Below are 6,757 nucleotides of genomic sequence, written 5' to 3'. Positions count from 1 at the left end.
ACAGGAAGTAAAATGCATTTTCTTTATGTGGATCCTAGTCTCAATGATCTGATGGATGCTTTTGCCTGGATAGCCTGGAATCTTACACAGCGTGCATTTACATGAATTCTACTATGTTGTAATTACCTTAGCGCAGTCTCCCTGTCTCTGGCTTTATTCAGTAGCATGAGTGAATTTTTTTTTTTTTACTTGCAAAACAGAATTTTAAAGTGGTCGTCTTATGCTATTATTGAACTTGAGATTTAGAATTCTTCTGTAAATGAATGTTTAAAAATATTTGTATAAAGACATGATCCAGAAGAATTTATAATAACTTTTTCAGGATATTGATTATCTACAACTGCTCTGGTCTCAAGACCAAGGGGACAGTACTAGTGTCCCCCTCCCATCGCCACCCCCTTCTGTTGTTGTCTCCTTCTCTCCAAGTACTTCGTAGGAATCCACAGGAGTGGCTTTCAATACATTCTCATAAAGAGTTGCCCTGGTACACCACCTAGCCGGTAACTGGAAATGCTGGGAGGTTGAGGTGATGGGTCAGAAAAAAAATTATTTCTGTTCACAACTACAAGCCCTAGAGCCCTATATCTTTCTAAGTCACACCTTGGAAACAGAAAGCCTTCTTCCTCCTCTATTTGTGTTGATAATAGTGAAAGAAATGCGTGTGTCTCTTGTTTTATACATGTATATGTATATTCCAAAACATTTCATTCAGGCTCCTAATTCACTCCTTCAAATTTCTAAATTCCACCGAACTTCAAAGCAGCAAAAAGAAAAAAAAAAGTCACCTTTTCAAAGAATTGGACAAAGCTTTTTGCATGTGACTGATCTCTGGGAGAGCAGGTAATTTGTGTTAAACAACTGATTGACATGCTAGCCCCCTGGGCGTTTTCCTAAGAGAAACCATGGCAAGAACACAGCTCCCGACGCAGCCACTTTCGCCTAAAGTGGATCTAACTACACATTCCTGCAGTGACTCTGACAAGGAAGTGGGGGGAAGCGTCCCACATTACACTCTCCTGATTCAGAAATACAGGGGGAAAAAAAAAACCCTCACTGGCGGGTTTCTATTTCTTGCAAACAGGGGTTTGTCCTTCTGTTGAACTTTCACCTCCCGAACTCGCCTTCTTTCATTGGACAAAGTGCAGAAAGAAAGAGGAGAGACCGAGGGAGGACGGGAGAGAAGGAGAAAGGGGGTTGAAAACACCACCCTACCTCCCCCTCCTTCAACTGTCACTGATGGCAAAACACTTTCACTTTTAACTGGAGGAAACTCACATGCTTGTCTTTCCTCTCCCCTTCCTTCTGTATTTTTAGCTCAGAAACCAAGCAAATAGCCATCGCATTCCCATCTTCGTCCCTAGTTGTTAACACTCTCCCTCTCGTTTCTTTCCGGTGTCTGAATGGGCGCCCCTTTCCCCATCTTCTGAGGAATCCCCCTCCCCCATGCCCCTCATTTTCCAGGTCTTTCTTGCCTGATCCCTCTTCTGCCAGGGACTGCTCTGGCGTTGCCTTCCTCTCTCTGGTCTGCGGGACTCTGCCTCCTTCTCCTCGTCCCCATCTAGCCTGGACACCCCTCACTCCCACCTCCCTGTTCCCCTTGCCCCCAATCCCCGCCCCACCCCCTTGGCAACTGCGATTTTTTTTTCTTTTTTTTTTTTTTTTTTTTTTTTTTGCTGCGAGCCTTGTTGTTTACCCAGCAGGTGGATGTGACGTCAGGGACGCACAACAGCAAAAAATAACAACATCTCCCTCCGCGACGTGTTGGCCTCTCGCGCGCCTTATTTATTTATTTGTTCCGGGAGGCCGGGGGAGGGGGGTGGGTGCCAGCGCCCGAGTGGCTCGGGGAAGGGGGGCGAGCCGGTTCGCGCTCCGGGGGTGGCTTAGGGGTGCGTAAGATGGAGAAGGGGCCCCGGCCGCAGCCCAGGGGGCGGGCGGGGTAGCGCCCCCGGCCCGACGTCGTCCGCGCCTCTGCCGCCGCCGCTGGCGCTGGCTGGGCTCCGGAAAGCTAGTCCGGAGCGGAGGAATCTATTGTTATTTATTGTGTGGCGGTTGCATGCTGTACTCGCGGCGGCCCGGCCCTCGCCCGGGAGTGCGTGTGTGTGCGCGCGTGTGTGCGCGAGTGAGTGTGTGCGCGGGGGTGCGCGCGCGGGCGGGAGTGGGCGCGCGCGGGGAAAGGCCCGAAAACACCTTAGTTTGCACCGAGAGACCATTTGCAGCGGGTGAGTTTGTATTTTTCCATTTCTGCTCCACTTTTTCCCAAGCCGCCTCCTGCCTTGTTTCCGACCACTTTAAACAACAACACCACCAAAAAAAAAAAAAAAAAAAAAAAGAAAAGAAAAAGAAAAAAGGAAAAAAAAACTTCTTCCCATCTCCCGGCTCCACGTGCATCTCCCCCAGCCCTCCCCAGAGGCAGCCTCTCTCTCCCCCGGGTCGGGGCCCGGGCTCCCGGGTGGCTGGGGGCTGCGGGCTGGCGCGGGGGGCGGTGGAGGGGACTCCGGCGGCGCCCGCACTCTTGGGTGCATTTCCATAAGTCAAATGGATGGGGGGGGGGGGCTACGGCGGCTGCAGCGGCGAGGAGGCGATCTCTCCTTCACCTCGGCCCCTTCACGCGTCGCTCTGCGCTCTCCACGGTTGCAGCGGGGAGAGGAATCGAGAATCCCAGGCCGCCTGGCGCAACTTTCGGTGTCCGGCGTCGGGGTGCCTGCCCAGAAGCCGGGCGGGCGCGGGGCCCGGGGTCGGGTCCGCGGCGGGAGGGGGTGCGCGCCGGGTTCCTCTGGAGCCCAAAGTTTGGACTTGGAGCAAACTTTTTCCTTTCGTTCTCCACGAGTGTTTTCCCCCTCGGTGCCCCGGAGCTGCTCCGCGGGCCTCAGCGGAATGACTGAGAACGTCTGCGCCCTAGGCCCCGCGGCTGGGGACGTCTCCGGTGCCACGCACGGCGTGCCCCGAACTCGGCGGCGGGGGCACTCCTCTGCCGCACCCCGGAGCCCAGAAAACTCACACACACACCCGCGCACCTCCAGCTAGACACGTACCCCCTCGCGCGCTCGGCCCGGCGAACCCAGCCTCCCCGCGAGGGATCCGAGGCCGCCGTGGCCAGCTCGGCGGGTGGGAGCAGGGTGCGCTGCGGGGAGTCGCCGCGCCCGGATTCCTCTCCGCTGCACCACACGCACTTTCTGGGTGTACGTCCCTCTTAAGCCTGGGGAACAGGGGGGATTTCCCAAGTCCTGATATGTCCTGAGACGTGCGCGAGTCGCCGAGACCCTTCGGCCCTGTCCCGGCGGCCGACCGCTCTCCGTTCCTCTGCTGCGCGCCGCCTTCCTCCCGGGCTCCCCGCGCTCCATTCCTGCCCCGCAGAGAGGATTCAGCTGAGGCAGCCGGCGAGCCGCCGGGTGTGCGCTTCGGGTGGGGACCGCGGTGGCGGCGCCGGGAGCCGGAGGAGTTTGCCAGTTGCCGCGGGGTCGCGGTCATTCGTTGCCTCCGCCTCCCCTCGCCTCCGCCTCCCGCCCCCCTCCTCCCCAGATACGGCCGCGCTCGGAAACTTTGATTCCTTCTTCTTTTTGGCCCTCGGCTAGTCCCCCTCCCCACCTGTTGTGAGCTCCGCCTTGGTCCCCGGAGACTGGCGGTGACACACGCGGGCGCCGGGGAGCTTCGCGCCCAGAAACAAAGTCTCAGGCCCCCCTCCCAAATGTTTGCTTCGAAATCGCTGCCTGCAACCCGCCCCCCCCCGCCCCCGATTGCGGCGCAGCTCCCGCCCCCTGTGAGAATAAGGACTAAATAAACAGTTGTAACTCCAAACCTTGCGCTTGCGATCGTATCCCTATTCCACCCCCTCCCCCTTTCCTCCCCCCCTCCTTTTTTGTTGTTGCAACTTTGTAAGATCCCGGGGAAGGTGCTGAGACTTAGGCTCGGGCCGATTTCCCGGTCTCGGGATCCTTGCAGGGAATCTCTGGGCCACATCCTCTCTTCCCTCCACGCGCGCTCGCGGGTCTTTCGAGCCCGCCGCCCTCTCGGTCTTGGCCCCCCAGGCTACTCATTTATCCCGCCCCACTCAGTTCCCCCCAACCTGCACCGGGAAGATTTGCTGAGGGTCGCCCCGGTTTCTTGTCGACCGCAGAATCCGAAAGTTTGCAAGAAGAGGATAGCGCGCGGCGAGCAAGCGGGCCAAGGGGCAGCGGCTGCGGCGCCGGGGACCATGGTGCTGCCGGCGCCTCCTCCGCGGGCGTGAAGGCGGCACTCCCACTCCCTCCCCGGACTCCGCGGGTAAGTCGAGGCGGCCGCGGGCGGGGGCGCGAGGGCCGGTGACTCTCTAGAGCTTCGGGCTGTACCCGGGGGTCTCTGCGCCCAAAGCCCCAGCATGGGCGGCGCGAGCGCAGCGATCTGGCGCCGGAGCCAGGAAATGTGCCCATCCTTAAGCCGGTAGGTGCTTTGAAATACTGGACTTTCTCCTTTTTTCCTCTTTTCTTTCCGAAATCCGAAAATCTGGAGATCAAAGTTTAGCATGGAGTGTAAAGTGCTCTGATAAAATATGATGACATCCCTCGCTCCCCTTCTCACCCCCCCACTTTTAACTGTTAATTATTTCCAAGTCATTGTGTCCAAATACCCTTGCCGGGCTGATTACAAAGTGTATTGATTTAGTCTGGGCTCATCCTACACGTTCGCCTTAATTCCTTTTCCTTTTGCTAGACCAGAAAACCCGAAATGAAACTTATTTTCTTCCTCTGAGCCCCGCCCCCTCCCCCCCCAGCCCTCATCTGTGAGGCTTGGGCAGAATAATGGAATTAATATAAACATTTCATTTGGTTGCATTTGAGCTTTTCCAGGCCATTTATGAGGGGCTGGTGTTCCTCTCATGTCCGGTCACAGGTATTTTCCAAGTTCGGGTTTCCCTTTTTGTTACTGCTCTTTAGACAGGAATGTTGGAGGGCCATTCTGTATTCCCCCTGAAAGGAGTCTACACATTGGAACCGTCTACACTTTACCTTTCGTTGTCCGTAGGCTTCAGGATTTAGGGCTGGCACAATAGCTGAGTTGAGAAAACCTGAGGGATAGTTAAGAGATTTTTTCTCCTGCTGAAAATACATTGAAGAATATTTCCAAATTTTTTACCTTTCATCTCCCTTCCCCTCGTTTTTTCCACAGTGAGAATCAATTTAGGGAGAGGTGTCTTAACTAGAATTTGAAGAGAAATGGTAAGAGTTCAGGTGTTTTCTACCAAGGGTTATCCTGTATAATTGAGACACAGGAGTTCCTATTATTTTTGGTTCCAGAGAGAAATCTATTGAATCTTTTTGAGAATTCCACTAGAGTTTTGATTCTCAAAGTGAAAATACCCATCTCTTTAAGGCCAGGAAAAGAAAATTGGGCTCACAGTTTTCAGAGATCAGGAATGAGTCTTTTCCATCTCTGACTTCTCTGCTTGAAAGGTCTCATAATTAAAGAGTATTAAAAATATTAAAAGGAACTCAACTAGTTACCATTCGAACGGTGTTAGCTAAAATCTCACTGCAAAGGCGGGGAAAAAGGTTTAACATGTTGTCACTGGCTGCACCCCACTTCACCCCCCCTTAGTCTTTGGATTAGTCATTGTATGAGAGGGAGAAAAAAAATCAGTTTTTTTTTTTTTTTTTTTTTTGGAAAAGTAAACAGCCTCCAACTGCTGAACCTTGACAACCCAAATTAAGGAAGCAGGAGAGATCAAACAGAACTGCTGCTGGGTGGTTGTCAGGAGCTCTACACGGAGAACCCTGGACTATTCGATCAAGCAGCAAAGCTATATATTCACTAATGCAGAAATGGACCATTGCAAATGCTGATCTTTGTGGTGCAAGCAGAGGCTTGCTTGGAAGGAAATATTCAGCCCCTCTCCAGGCAGCATTTGAGTTGCTTATAGATGCTGAGTAGCTAAACAAGTTATTTTTATAATGCAGACTTATTTGTGAAGAGAATGTACCCAAAAGGGCGTTAAAAGGATAGTAAGTCTTCTAGAGGTTGTCTTGCTACCCAGAACTGTGCAGTGGAATTCTTTTTTACCAACATTAGACTCCTACACTAGAGTTAGATAACGTTTTCTCACATCAAGTTTAGAAGATCTGCCTTGTCAGGGAAGCCAAGGTTTTGTATGTGAGGGTTGAAATCTGATGTGAAGCTCAAAAAAAAAAAAAAAAAAAAATCAAAAAAAAAAATTCCCTGGTGATGAAGTTTTGTGTCAGCCCACTCTTGGAATTTAAAAAGGCGAGAGGGAGCATTCTCCAGATTAGACATAACCTCTTTTTTTAGATTGACATTCAGCATGACCACGTTGCTACTTTTATTCAAGTTCTCTGTAACTTGTCCTTGCTTGTTGTCTAGGAAAATTTAACTGCTTTACATTTTTAAAGGGAGTAGTAACAGTAATTACTTTAGCATTTTGTTTTCACAGGTTTATCAAAGTATAATGAAAGAAACATCAGCTTTTCAAATTAACTGCCTCAAATTAAGGGGGTTGTATTGCTGGAGACCTGTGAAAGATTTTGTGTTTATATTTAAATGCTGGAGTATAAACTGTGTAACACTTTTTTTTTTTAAGCTATAAACTATCCCCAAATTAAATGTCATTTCAAATTAAGTAGAACAAAGTAGGAAAAAGGACAACTAAACACAGAGAAGAATAAAAATAATTGTCATTGAAGGATTGCATTTGTAACGAACAAATGTCAATCACATAGTGAGCACTTTGTGTTTTTTTAAGTCAGAGTTTCATAACCAGAGTGCCCAA

At 51.2% G+C, this 6,757-nt stretch overlaps 1 protein-coding gene across 6 annotated transcripts in view; it reads left to right on the top strand.

The window, feature by feature from the left end:
* Positions 1 to 1,846: 1,846 nt before the first annotated feature.
* FOXP1 (forkhead box P1) overlaps positions 1,847 to 6,757 on the top strand; it is a 597,337-nt gene continuing 592,426 nt past the window's right edge. For 4 of the 6 annotated variants that reach the window (XM_027121386.1, XM_027121387.1, XM_027121384.1 and 1 more), the window contains exons 1-2: positions 1,851 to 2,219; positions 4,115 to 4,260. The gene's annotated coding sequence lies outside the window, so the exon portion shown is untranslated. Of the gene's footprint in view, positions 2,220 to 4,114; positions 4,261 to 6,757 lie in introns of all 6 variants that reach the window. The other 2 variants (XM_027121390.1, XM_027121389.1) reach the window with 2 other exon arrangements.

Source organism: Aethalodelphis obliquidens, unplaced genomic scaffold (assembly GCF_003676395.1).
Source record: "Aethalodelphis obliquidens isolate GAN/ISIS:26980383/991018 unplaced genomic scaffold, ASM367639v1 scaffold22, whole genome shotgun sequence".
Classification (NCBI taxonomy): domain Eukaryota; kingdom Metazoa; phylum Chordata; class Mammalia; order Artiodactyla; family Delphinidae; genus Aethalodelphis; species Aethalodelphis obliquidens.
Note: the sequence above shows the minus strand (reverse complement) of the source record. Positions and strands in the feature narration are given on the sequence as shown.